Genomic DNA, 14313 nt, shown 5'->3' with positions numbered 1-14313 from the left:
AAGTAGGTATTATTAAAAAATGAAACACTTTCATTTTTTCTTGGATGCAAGTGACTCTGAACATTTAAATATACTGAAGTAAGATGGCAGACATTTCCCCCCTCATTTATTAAGTTCCAATCTGCATTTAGAACCTTGCTGAGCACATTAATATTAGATGGTTAAGCAAATGCAATGCTACTTTTTTAAGATAATAAAAACTGAATTATATCAGAAGTGAGGCTTGGGGTTTTTATTTTATTTTATTTTATTTTATTGTCTTTTTAGTTTTTATCGGTACCAGGGATTGAACTCACGACTGCCTGCTTGCAAGGCAGGAGCTTATGCCGCTGAGCTAAATCCCCAGCCCCTGCTTGGGGTTTTTATCCATGCCAGTATACTGTGATTTAAGAACAAATATCTTGCAAAAGGAAAGTCATCTAGTGACAACATGATAAACACTAGATGACATGTCCTGAGCAGACAGTCATAAGAGGCTTCTCAGGGCTGCAGAACAAGCCCATGTAACTCACTAGGTCAAGGATAAATAAGTAAGTGCAATAAGCTAGGCACAGGTGCCATCTCCAAAGAGTAAACAATCCAATCAAGGGGCCAAGGGAACAGAAGGGCAATGACTACAGGGGACTCACTGAATGCAGGAGAGGAAAAACACATCGTTTGTTGAGGAGCCCCAAAGATCAGAATCTAGCAAGGCTACAGAATGCACACAGATGGATGCATGAATGGAGTTGAACACTGAAGTAATGTAGTTAATGTAGAAATGGTACTACCTTTACCATTCTGCCACACACTGTGTCTTGAGAGGGTATTGACAAAAAAGGGGGGCTTTTGACACCTTTAAGACTAGACTAGAAGACTGTTATTTAAAACTGATAGAAAATCACAGCAAAATCCTCACCTCACAAGATTTGATCTTTCCATTGTAATAATCATATTCACTGCTTACCGCTAACACTCTGGTAGTTTAACTAGGTTTGTTGCCATAGTGTTTTTGTAACTCAAGTTGCTCCAAATGCCTTCTTTCCAGGCCAAGCCCAATATTATTTTTTCCCTCCTTGGGAACTGAATTTTAATATAGGACAAGAAGACACTTATAGCTGCCAAAATATTCATGTGAACTTCATTTTGAACACTATTGTACTAAATCCTCCTTCCTGAAGGCTATCTATAAATTTACATTTGGAATTTGATTAGAATAATGTTTGAATTGTTGCTACTAAAACAAATAATCTGTTTTCAAAATTTAGTAAGAAATACATGAATTTAATTTTGAGAAAAATCATGTAATACAATAATTACAACTTCCCATGCTCCAAATAGAAAAATGGACAGAGAACAACAACCAAGAAATTTCAAATGATCCAAGCAACATTTGCACTCCGTTCCTCTGCCCTCTGAAATCTATCATTGGCTGCCCCTCAGGAGATATCCAGTCCAGGGACAAATATATGTAAATGTGTTTTTCATCCAGCGTGTAGTGCTTACAATTAAAGACTTCCTACCAATGAAAAGTGCGTATCTCAGTAGAAAGACTTTCTAAGCTGCTTTTGCTGTGTGAAGAACTTCAAGCAAACCACTTACGTCATTTAAGTCTTATCTTGCTTCTGGGTCATAGAAAGGCTAGAAGGCGTAGCATAGAGGGACCATTCCTTTCTGTTTTATTTCAGATTATTATTGAATAATAGACAAAATGTTTGACTAAAACTTAACTTTGTAAATTTGAAATTACTTGTTTTTTATTTTTAAAAAAAGTGAAAAAAATTTAAAAGCAAGATAATATGAGAGTAACAATAATTAATACACTGTTACTATTATTTTCAGAGAAATTACTCAGGGTACAAGACTTGGGCATGAGATATTGTATAAACAATATTAGCATGAAGCTTTCTTTTCAATGCTCTAAGTGAAACAAGCTGCATAACTGTCTTAACTATCTTGTTTATAAATATTTTTTTTCCTTTTTTCTTCTTTCCATATTCCCCCATCACAGTTTCTCTTTTCTTTTGAACAATAACTTCCAAATTCACAACATCTGTTATATATTTTGGGTCTTATTTGTATGTTCATCTTCTTGTATTAGTGACACCATACAATGTTTATACACGTTGGTTTGATTTATTTCACTTGTGAGTATGGTCTCAAGTTACATCCATTTTCCTATAAAAGTTGCTACTTTATTCTTCTTTATAGCTGAGTAGTACTCCATTATATAAATGATCACCTCTTTTTTTATCCTTTTCTCAGTTGATGGGAAATTGTTTTATTTCTGAGATTTAACTAATACAAATTATGTTACTATAAATATGAGTGCACATATGTGGTATGATATTTTTAATTCCTTTGAGAAGATATCCAGATGGAAAATAGCTAGGTCTAAAGGGACCTCTAATCCTAATTGACTGATGAATCTCCACAATGACTCCCACAATGGTTGTATCAGTCTGTACTCCCACCAACAAAGGAGGTTTCTTTTTTGACCACAGAACCAGCAGCGTTTGTTATTGGCTGACTTATTGATGATAGCCACTCTTTCCAGGTGGAGACTGAATCTCAGTGTTGTTTTAATTTGTGTCTCTCAGATGACAAATGATGTTGAACATTTTTTCATATATTTATTTGTGACTTGTATTTCTTCACCTGAGAAGTGTGTATTCATCTCACATGTCCATTTTTGGATTAAAACTTTGAATTTGGGGAGCCGCTTTTTGTAATTCTTCATGTGCTCTAAATATAAGTCCTTTGTCTGAGAGACAACTGGCTACAAATTTTTTCCAATTCTGTGGGTTGTCTTTTCGTTATGCTGGTGATTCTTTGTTGTGCAAAACTTTTTAGTAGTGCCTATCTGGTAAGTGCAATGTCCTGAGTTCAATCCCTGGTACAAAAAAAAAGAAAAAAAAAAAAACAACGACAACAACAACAAAAAAAAACCCCGCTCCATTTTAGTAACGTTCCATTATATAAAAATACTACATCCTGTGGACAAATAAAAACTGGGGGCAAAGAAATGAGGATTTGGAGAGATCTGGGGCCAGCTTGCTCCCGCAGGCTCAAGATCAGCTGTCCTACATGAAAGAAAAAATACTGAAACCAGCTCTTTGACACCTTTACGTCTGAATCTCTCACTGCATTGCCTGCGGAACTTTGGTTCTGCTCTCCTCATCCCTGTCCCTTGGTCTCACTGTAATCTCACTCTGTCGCCACTACTTTTACCAGTCATATGTGTAGGGGGGAAAATACCATGTTTTTTTCACCCATTCTGCAGTTGACGGGCATTTAAGTTGTTTCCAAGATGTAGCTATTACATATTGTTCTGCAATAAACATGGGTGCACATATGTCATTGTGGAATGATAGACGGGCTACTTACAAATTGTGGTAGCTATTAGCGTCATGCCTTTAACCATAAGAGCAAGTTCTACAGTTACATAACAGAAGCCAACGTATATCAGTAATGTGTATGCAATGATCTTTTCCACTTAGTGGAGTGATTTTACCCTATCGCATGGTGGAAGAGGGATAAACAGAATATGGTATGGGACAGAGAGTTGAATTTAGGTAAAATTTAGTAGAAGCAAGACTGGAAAGTAAAGGGTGATCATCCTAGTTTTGGGTAATTGTACAGCACAAGAGAGAAGGGTTGGAAGATAAAGCCTAGGAGCACTGATGCAAAACTTAAGAAGAGAAAATTTTTACTCACGTGAAATTATTATAAAATCAAGCAAGGTTGTTGACAAAAGGGAGGAAGAGAATGTGTACAAGTAAACCAAAAGAAAGGTTAGCTATCTAAGTCAGGAAAGAAAGAGACCAAAAAGGAAAACTACACTAAAAACACAGGAAGCAACAATAACTACATTTATAGATCAAACAAACATGAAAAGAAAAGCAAAACAGGACAAAATAGAACAGGGAAAGCAAAACCAAAACTGAACAAAGAGATAAACAAAAATACGTCCAACTGAATAAAAAGGGGAAAACCAGTCAGACAGTGAAGGATTAAGTAGTAAAATTCTTTTAGTGTCTACAGTTCTGTATTAAATCTAAGAGACATCCCAAAATTGTGTACCCTAGCCAAGTCTGTGCTGGCTGTGAGTGTGGTCTTGACTCTGGATTTCAGAAATGGGGTTAGTTTTCTGTGGTCCTCCCCAGCCCTTTATGGGAAAAAGTGGGGGGCTGTCCCCCGTAATTCTATTCTGAGTGTCATTGTTCCCAAGTACTATGATGATTCACCTTACTTACCAGCTGTTGGCTGGCGTTATTACTGCTGCTTCAGACTTTCCCAGGCCGTGGGTTCCACCTTTCATCCTGTGTACCCAGCCAGGGTGCACTTGTGTCACTGGCAGTCTCGCCAGCCTACACAGACTCTCTGGATTAAAAGAGGAATTATCCATTATCTCTCTAGCCTGCTGGCATTCTCTGTATGAAGGGAGGCTTCCTTGAATTACTTTAAGGATGTCTTTGTTTAAAAGATATATATATATTTGTGTGTCCGTGTCTGTGTCTGTGTCTGTGTGTCTGTATGTATATCTTTGTGTCTTTTAAATCAATAGTTATCAGGCAATTTTGTCTCTTGAAAACATGGAACATTAAAACATTTTTTATCATCACAAATATTGGGGTGCTACTGAGTTCTGTTGATTAGCTGCCACAAATACTGCAACATATCTTAATATGCATAAGATGGTCTTCATACTGCAAATAATTTTGCACAAGTGGCAATGGTGGTGAGACTGAGAATCCTTTGAATATTATGATCCATACTGTCATTTTATTGCATCCTTCAGTGAAGAGAAATAAGAAAAAACTAGGTATGTTAAGTACATGTACATATTCTCTAAGTACATGCACCTATTCTCAATGTAAATGTAATGTACTCCAAAATATACTAATAAAAAGTTAAGGGTAAAGAATATAGAGATCCAGCAAAGACTTGTAATCTAAACTAAACAGGAAAGATTCTCCCATTACCTATTGAGGGAAGGGGCACTATTTTCTGTCTCACAGATTAGAGATTATACGTAGTTTTTGTTTATATGGTTGATAGTCCTCAATATGAGATTAAGTCATGATTGGAGTAGTCAGTCTATATAGTTATTTTATGCATTGATATTTTCTTTGGATTCTAATGTAATCAGTTTTATTTTACAGGTACTCCATGGGCTATGGGATAAGTATATTGTCTATTCTCATGATACAGCACTGGAAATGTATGAATGCAATCAATGTTGAGAATTGCCATTTAAATTTAAATGTGTGTGTGTATATATATATATATATATATATATATATACATACAATTCAAAAACTATAAAAAGGAATTCATTGGTTTTCGCCATTTATGTAGTAAATGAGTTTTTAAGCTTAAACAGGGTTGATTTGGCTGTTTGTATGTATGTGTGTAAATTTATAAATAAATACATTTATGTCTGTGCATATATAAAACCAAAGCACAACTAAAATTAAGGGAATAAAGTTTGCACTTCCATGATGTTGTTAGTTTCATTAGCTAGAGCCTCTCTCCTGTGTAAGCACACACATTTTTATTTTGTATTCACTAAATATTATGTCTTCTCTTTATTTCACTACAGAATAACAGGTTAATATATGGCAGTCCTTTTATATTAAACTCCCCACAGGGACTCATAAAGTGAACACAACGGGTATTTTACTTCCAATTACTTTACTGGCTTTATTTATTAGTTTATGCTCCTAAAACAAAAGAATTGTCCTGTTCAATGATAAAGGTGTCTACATGAGCATGTTGCTTAAATCCGTTTAACTATATGTGACACTGATAAGCTATGGCTGTAATGCTCGAATCCAAATTCATGTTGCTGTTTTATAAGGTTTTGTTTCTGGAGGCTTGAATTTGAGGGCCTGATTATAACAATCAAGTAGAGACATATGTCTTTAGACAATACTTTATGCATTGTAGAGCACTGTATTTTAAAATTGTTTGTTCATATTTTTCAATTTCTTTGGCCTCTTAAACAAGAAATATTCATAAATATTAAGGGACTCTGTAAACTAATACTATATGTGTGTGATAATAGTCATGTAATTTATCAGTCAGATAGTAATGAAAACATAATTGGCTAGAGCAAAACAAAATAAATTTTACAGTATTAAAATAACTTGATAAGTTTAGTTTTAAACCAATTAATTTATAATTGAAAATTTGAAAATTATTTTGCCCTTCCTCAGCAAGCTTCTAAAAGACTAGTTCATATTATGCTGTCAATTTCATCTTTTTCATTTAACATTTACTATTTACCACACTGAATCAGGTGCTGAGAATATCAGAGTAAATCAAATTGATTTCACATCTTCGGGAATCCTCGAGTGTGGGTAAAATACGAGTACAATGGTAACAATAAGCATACACAACACCCAGTGGAACAAAGAGAAGTACTAATAAACTCTCCCTATTAATTAAGAGGGCGTGTGACAAGTTCTAAAGTGGGGGGAGAACTTGACTTGGCATTTTATATGTCAGTACCTATCAGGAAGAGTATCAGGCATTTTGATGAAATCCATACTTTGAAGTTTCCCCAGTTTGGGACAAACAGTTTTGTGTGTTCTGTGGAAAGGAGCCACGGATAGCGGTCATGGTTGGTGCCACTGAGCTCCAGATTCTAGAGGCGCGTCTTCTGTCAGGGCCTGGTGAATTGCAGATTTACTTTACAATCCTGATCCATGTGAAATGCTGCTTAACTAGTCTTCAGAGGCTTCCTGGAGTTAAGAGTCTACGCATATTGAAAACAATTTAAATGTTCCCTTGAGGCGTTTAAGATTTTTTTTTTACTACTTTCTAGAGGAATAGTTTATTTATAAACATGATGTTTTTGCTCTTACCAAACTCACTATACACTGTAGCGAGACTGTATAAATTTTCTGCATTTTTAGAAAACATCATTTTTTTTTTTCTCCTCTTAAAGTGCTCAACAATGTGGGTGGAAATATAATACATTTACCAAGCAGTGATTTCCCATTTTACATACTTTTAAACCATTACAATATTTGGAAATGTGTCCCACTTATATTTAAGGTTTTAAAATTTTTCCCAAGTGATTGAGTTTACCATCGATTTCAAATATTCAAAGTAACTTTTATACTTTACTGTAAAAAACAGTAAACAAAATGATGTTTTTAGCAGAAAAAAAACTCTTTGGAGGTAATTTCAAAATTTAAAAAATTCTATTGTATGAAATATTTTGAGGTACTGTCTGATTAACAACAAAGAACACAGATTGAAGATTGAGTCTCACTCTCTGTTAAAGTGTTTTAACAGCTCTGGCTATCAAAGTTTTATTCATGTCACATTCTTGATCAACTGTATGACATTCACGATGGTGCTTATTTTTTAAATCTTCACTGGGCTCGTGGATATTGTTGAACAAAATACAATATCTTATAAAAGTTGTAACTAAAAAGATTAGGGACGAGATTGGAATTAGAGCCCTGGATAATAAGTAGTACTTGATCACTATGGCGTTTTGCTATTTTATTACTTCCTTGTTGCTATAATGGACTTACCTAGAAGTAGTAAATTCTGAAGAAGTGTCCTTTTGTTCTTCAGATGTAAACAGATGTTCCTCTTTGAGATGACTACCAAGGATGTCCTTGAAGGAAAGGATGAGTCAAAATAAAGATGAATGATGGCCAAAGATTATGCAGGAAAGAAAAAGAGTACCTGCCCTATTTAAAAAAACAGAGCTAAATCCTTGTTCACATAGCTTTCTCTCCCCCAAGTGAGCCCCTGTTCTTTACTTGAAAAGACATGTGTCCATGTTTCTGGACTCAGTTAGGGTTGTTTATTTTTTATTAGATATTTTTCACCCTGTTGTCTTTCTGTTCTATCCTGTCCTAATGGTCCTCGTGGAGAGTGTCATCCTCCCCTTGATACCTTGTTTACTCAAACTCTAGTGGCTTCTCTGCATGAAACAGGTGGTAGTTTTTAAATGGAGGCTGAACGATGGATACAGATTATCTTAATAGGCCAATGAAACCTTGTAATTTTTATTTCAGTATCTTCAGATCTTCAAATTTTAAGAACTTCTCTGCATGATTGTATATGGAAGGGTCTCTATCACCTGACAGATGTGCAGAAACTAATTTTCCTAGCACATAGATTTTTGAAGGATTAGGATAGTGACCTTCATCTGATGTGCTACTGAAATATGTCTGCAATTAGAGTGAACTATAAGCAGGTTTGTTTTGGTCACCTTCTCTGCACCCAGCATTCTATTCTGCGCAGAATATTCCACAGAACTAAATCTTTGTTCTGCTTATGTGAGTCAACAGGGCAGGAGCATCTTCTGAAAGAAAGGCACAATGGTTTTTTGACAGTAGCTTTATTACAATCGAATGCAATCTAGGATCACATATCTGACAGATCTGAGAAGGACTGCACCTTTGTGGGGCTATTGTCATGGAAGTGCACGATTGCTGCAACATTTGCTTACACCCTGGAGGAGACAGAGGTTAGGAAGACAAGGAAAGGAATTTGCTTTGTGAAAGTCTTAGGAGTTGTGATGAATTTTGAAAACCTTATAAATGGGTTGAAAAAACTAAGGTCAGTTTCACACACACACACACACACACACACACACACACACACACACGGTATAATTTTGGTCTAGAGAATTGGGTCACAATGGATATCAGTAAATAGAGCATACTTGTTATGACCTAGTCTTATTTCCATATATATATTGTCTCTATTAAGTTCCTGTAGGGCTGGCCTTCTATCATCACTGAGATCTCGGTGATTATTATTTCTTTCCAAAGCTGGCACATATATAACATTGTCTTGCTTATTAATTTCTAAATTTAATTAACATGCTCCTAATTTAATCTCAAATTGCATTCTGTACTCTTGAAGTGAACTCGGATTTTTTAAATTTATCTCCAAAATTTTCCAGTCTTCTCTCTCTTCGCTGAATCATTGGTAAAGAAATTATCATATTTTTGCAATTCATATTAATTCTTAAGCATGATGTGTATCATCTATGTTTTATAAATCCCACTAATCATCAAAAACACTTGAAAATACAGTTTCTTAGACAATATCAGTGAAGATAAGATATTGATACATCTATATCTGATTCCAAGAATATCAAATATAAAATAGTAACCCAAGTGATTTTGATGATCAATAAGGTTGGTGGTGAGAAAATATGTGCAATATACATCCTACATAATATGTGTATTATATATGTAGTATATATAACTTAGATAATATATAGTATGTATAGTATAGATAATCTAGATATTATATATATATATAATCTAGTTAACCACAGGACTCTTTCGTATATCATATTATATGTCTCTTAGTTATGTTTATATTTATTGATGATTTGAGATTTGTTAGACGCTTATTTCATATGAGCGCTACAGCATGAACTACATAATTACACATTATGTATATGGTATAATATTGATATCAATATAATGCATGTTATAATATACTCTTCACGTACTTTTTATACTAATACATAATAGTGTATTAGTATGTTATATTTAATCAGAATGTTGTATGTGGTAATATACATGTGGTATGTGTGTAATATCACATACAAGCAGTGGTGTACTTAGAGTTGATCAGAGTTAATGAAATTACTCTATTTTCCATTGTTTATCTCTGAATTCACTGACAACAGAAATGTGATATTATCTTGACCATGAAGTGCTTTGTTTAATAACAGATGAGTTTAGATAAGATAAATACAATAAAAGAATTTTACTCACAAAATTATTTGATATAAGAAGTGTGCTTATCAATAGCCTTATTGATACAAAACAAAAATTATCATGGGTAGAAGGAAGAGTTGCTTAGATCAACAAAGCTAAAGAGCAGAAAGGAAAACTCTTCAAATAATTATTTCAAGAAATAAAACCAGCTAAATAACTGTTTCAGTTTACCTCTGTGGAACCACGAGTATATAACAACTTGATACTTAAAAGAATTTACTTTGGTTGTTAGTTTCCATGTTTGTCATACATAATCAGTTGGCTCAAAGGGAGAAGCAGCATAGCAGAATGAGATTGTGGCAGACTGGTCCACCATTCCACCACATGATGGCCAGGAAGCAGAGGATGAAGGGAGGAGATGGTCCCCATCTCTGAACTGAGACATGTAGGGGACATTTTAGATCTGAACCTCAACCCTGGCATCTACAACTTTCTGTGCCTTCCACTGGATTTTTGGCATCTGTATCAAAAGTTCACATGGAGTCCTTGTATGCAACTGTGACACATTACACATTTTGTGTAGCTTTCCAGAATTTCTTCTGAAATCTGAGTGGAAGTCTTTGTGACCAAATGATTGCATTCTTCATGCTTACAAAACCACCATCATATGAATGTTGCTGTAGTCATTCAAACTGAATAGTGAGTAGTTCTCAGATAATAGCTGTAGCATCTTCTGAGTGCTTTAATAACTGGGTAAACTTGAGGATGTACTTCCTTCTGTGGTCCCAAATTATCACGTACCCTAGGGACTCTCTTTTGAAATTAAAAATGTGTAGCTCTTCGCTCTTGAGCCTGTGATGGATTAGGTCTTGCTGATGTTGTGTACATCTTCAAGGCATCTTTTTTCATGATACTGTACAAAGTACTTTGAACTGTTATGTTATGCTTTTTCAGCAACCGTGCTCTCCTTTGCTCCAAATTTGTAGGAAATTTCTTTTTGCCTCAAAATTTTCAAATAACTCGTCTTTGCTACTTTGGTTTCTCTCCTGATTCATATTGGAATCAGTACCCGTACTACAGCCTCGACATGTAAGCTACCTTGAAGTTTCTTGTGGCTGATTATTAGTTCATTGTTATTAATCTCAGCTTCTTAGAAAGTCAAGGAAATGAGCGAAATGAAGGCAAATATTCTGCCAAGATGTAGCACACAAATTCTTTATTCAAACTCTCAAATGAATATTATTCTCATTTGAAATCTCCAGAAGAATGCCTCCATTCTTGCCAGCATTCTGGTATTCTTGAGTACCACATAGAATCTCTCATTATGTTTGGCTTGTAGCATTCTAGAGGTGCTTTAGACAACATCATCATACCTTCCCAAACTCTTTGCACAAACAAGTTCTAAAGGATTCTAAATAAATGATCATGAATGGTCACCACAGTGTCTCCACTTGTCACACTAATTTTCTGTTGTAAAAGTCCTTAGAGTTCAGCATTGCTGAAAAGCTTAAGTCCCAAGTGTGCTCTGAGATCTAAGGCAAACTCTTAACTATAAGCACCTGTACATATGAAAACAAACATTTCCAATATTCAGTGGCATATGGTAAACATTACCACTGCAAAGGGTACAAAGAGGGACACAAAGGAATGAGATCAGAGGAAGTCCAAAATCCAACAGGACAAGCATTAAATTCTGGAGTTCCACATTTAGCATCTGAAGCAACCTGGTTGTGAGCTCCAAAAGACTTGAGTGATTCCACCCCAGTGGCACATCCAGGGGTTTTAGATCCCACAATTTTTCTGTTAGGCCTTCTCTGCTAATCCTTTCAGCTTCACTTAGATTATCCATGTTCCTTGCTTTTGTAAGTTTATGGGTTTCTCAATGTACCTTTGGCTTCATACTCACAGCTTCACACACTGCCCTCTCAGGGACACAATCCTTGGCCTCCCAGGCCTTCTGAAATTGAGTTGAAAGTCTTTTTAAACTCAGAACTCAAGATTCTCTGTGAGTCTAAAGTCAGCACCACATGGATATTGCCAAGGTCTGTTGCCAGCTTGAACAAGCTTTTCTCTCTCTGAGCTGTAGGAGTTGAGTGCTTGGACTGCTGAGCACTCTGAACCTGATTGTGAGGTAGAAACCAACCATTCTGTAAAATGATGTGGCCACTACCATTTTGAAACCTCAGTGACCTCCTCTGCCATTGAACATGGTGCACTGCAGCTTTCTTTTCCAGGCAAAGTTTTTCAATTTTTCAGTTTGGAGTGGCAAAATGTGGCAAACCACTGCCTCTCATGATGCCCCCAGGCCATCTTTTTTATTTCTCTGTTCCTTCTCAGCTGTCGAGGTCTCAGCTCAGTTCACAGCTTTCTAGCCAAACTCACAATGCTTTAAATCATATTATAGGGCTCTTTGCTCTTGATTCACAACATAAATCTGGCTAAAAGCCCCCAACAACAACATGCCACTACTTCAACTTTGACTTCTTTGAAATTTCTTCTGTCATATTAATCAGTGCACTGTGCTTAATCTTTGTCTCAGCCTGTCTTTGGACATGAGGAAAATGCAGAAAATTTTTCTCTCAGGCCATAACACACATCATTTGGAGTCTAGCACCCAATGTAGTCCTTCCCAAGGGAAGCCAAGACTGGTATTTATCAGCAGGCATTCTATTATCCTGTTATCCTGAGCTCCAGAATCTCCTGTAGAGAATAGCCTAAGGCATCCCAGCACCACTATTTCAGGCAATATCTCTTAACCTTTCCAAATTCTTGCCACAAGCCATTGCCAAAGACTTGAACCACATTGTCGGGAATAGTCATAGTCACAGAATAGCTCCACTCCCAGTATCAAATTGCTGGTTACTTTTCTCTGGTCACTGAGACAAAATCCCTTACACTCAAAATGAATGAGGGAAAGGTTTATTTAGCTCACTGTTTTTGAAAGTTTCAGTCGATACTAAACTGGCTCCAAGGCAGGGTGGCATGGCTAAGGGGCAACTATTCATGGCAGCTGCAAGCAACAAGAGTGAAAGGGCAAAAGAAGAAATATCACACCACCTTTGCTCCCTTATATTATATATTGATTATCCACCCCTGGGCTGATGCAGCACTCACAGGACCAATCCCGGCACTATACAGAAGCCAATCACAAATGCTGTACTCAGCCACCTTCATACTGCATGAGGCTTGCGGTGTGGGGATATTTAAACAAACTATTACAAACTCTCAGTATAAACTCAGTTAAGATGTGATCACCTTATACATAAGGGAGTATTAAATATATACTATGTGCCTATTACTGTGTTCAACGTCACACAGAAAAATTACAGTTGATACAGCAGATACAGTTGGACATAAATTTCTATCCACAGATTTAGCCATGAGAATTAGATGTTTGGATGTTATTATTGTTTTCAATCATGAGACAAATAAATGACAAGTTATTTTCATTTTTTGTGCAAGTCTTTACTGCTGAGTACAATTTAAAGAAATATTATGCATAATACTTAAATGACAGTTAAAATATTAAAACATACACAAAAAATTTGGGGTATATCTGAGTATGATGATGCATACTCCTAGGTAATCAGGAGGCTGTAAGGCAGAAAGAAAGCAGGTTCAAGGGTTTAAGACTATTCTGTGAAATTTAGCGAGATTTTGACTTGAAGTAAAACTTCTTGAAAAGGACTGGGTATAGCTTAGTGCAAAAGTTCTAAGTTCTAGGCACAGTACTACAAAGGAAAAAAAAAAAAAAAAAGAAAAAGTTGAGTCTTGATTCTGTGGCCACACTCATGAGAATCCAAATATTAACTGTAGTCCAGCAGTTCAAAACATTGCTTAGTGTGGAAATATCAATATGGTACTTATGTTTGGATTTTACAGATAAAAATCTGGGTCCTAAAGAAAAAACACTAATGAATATTTGAAAGGCAAAAACAAACACTTTGAGAGTTTTAAAAGCATCAAATTTTATTTATCTAATTTAAAGTTTCTTATTCAAATTCTGAAATTTCATTCAGATGTGAAAAATTACATTTTGAAGTATAAATTGAGGTCAATAGGAAGGATTTTCAAGTTGAATCATTGGGTTCAATTGATCTGTACCTATACAATGATAATCCATTCAGCCAATAGTAAATTTAAAATTTTGATTTAATCACATATGGTATGGCTTTGACAAAGTGTATACATATAATATTTTCTAAAACAAGTATATATTCTCTCTGATGATTAAATGCAACTACATGACCTAATATTAATGATTTCTTAATAATTACATATCAAAGAAGGACTTTTTAGACTCATATGAATCCTTACCTAGATGTCCCCCAAACCCTAATACACTCATAGGTGTTGCTTGTTGATGTGCTTGCATTATGGAGATGTGATATTTCTCAGGTGATTAGCATACTACTAAGTTTATAGCAAAGTTTGATACTCCAACAGTGGATTAGTCCACTGAGGGGTTTATAGCTGGATGTGATGTTGGGAGGTGAAGCCTCATAGGAAGTAATGGGTCACTATGGGAATGACCAAGAAAAATATATGTTCTTACCTTCCCTTACTGTCTGACCCTCTTGGCTGACATGTTAAGAGCTCTTTATCCTCTACCATTCTACCT

General features: G+C 35.5%; 1 protein-coding gene and 1 non-coding gene across 4 annotated transcripts in view; both read left to right on the top strand.

The window, feature by feature from the left end:
* Dpp10 (dipeptidyl peptidase like 10) overlaps nucleotides 1–14313 on the top strand; it is a 1298333-nt gene that overhangs the window by 888727 nt on the left and 395293 nt on the right. The window lies entirely within an intron of this gene.
* On the top strand, nucleotides 2928–3070 carry LOC111754188 (small nucleolar RNA SNORA38). The gene has a single exon (XR_002788901.1). It is a non-coding gene; the product is annotated as a small nucleolar RNA SNORA38 (small nucleolar RNA).

The sequence above is a fragment of the Cavia porcellus genome, unplaced genomic scaffold (genome assembly GCF_034190915.1).
Source record: "Cavia porcellus strain 051 isolate PalLab524CR breed Dunkin Hartley unplaced genomic scaffold, mCavPor4.1 scaffold_12, whole genome shotgun sequence".
Lineage (NCBI taxonomy): Eukaryota > Metazoa > Chordata > Mammalia > Rodentia > Caviidae > Cavia > Cavia porcellus.
Note: the sequence above shows the minus strand (reverse complement) of the source record. Positions and strands in the feature narration are given on the sequence as shown.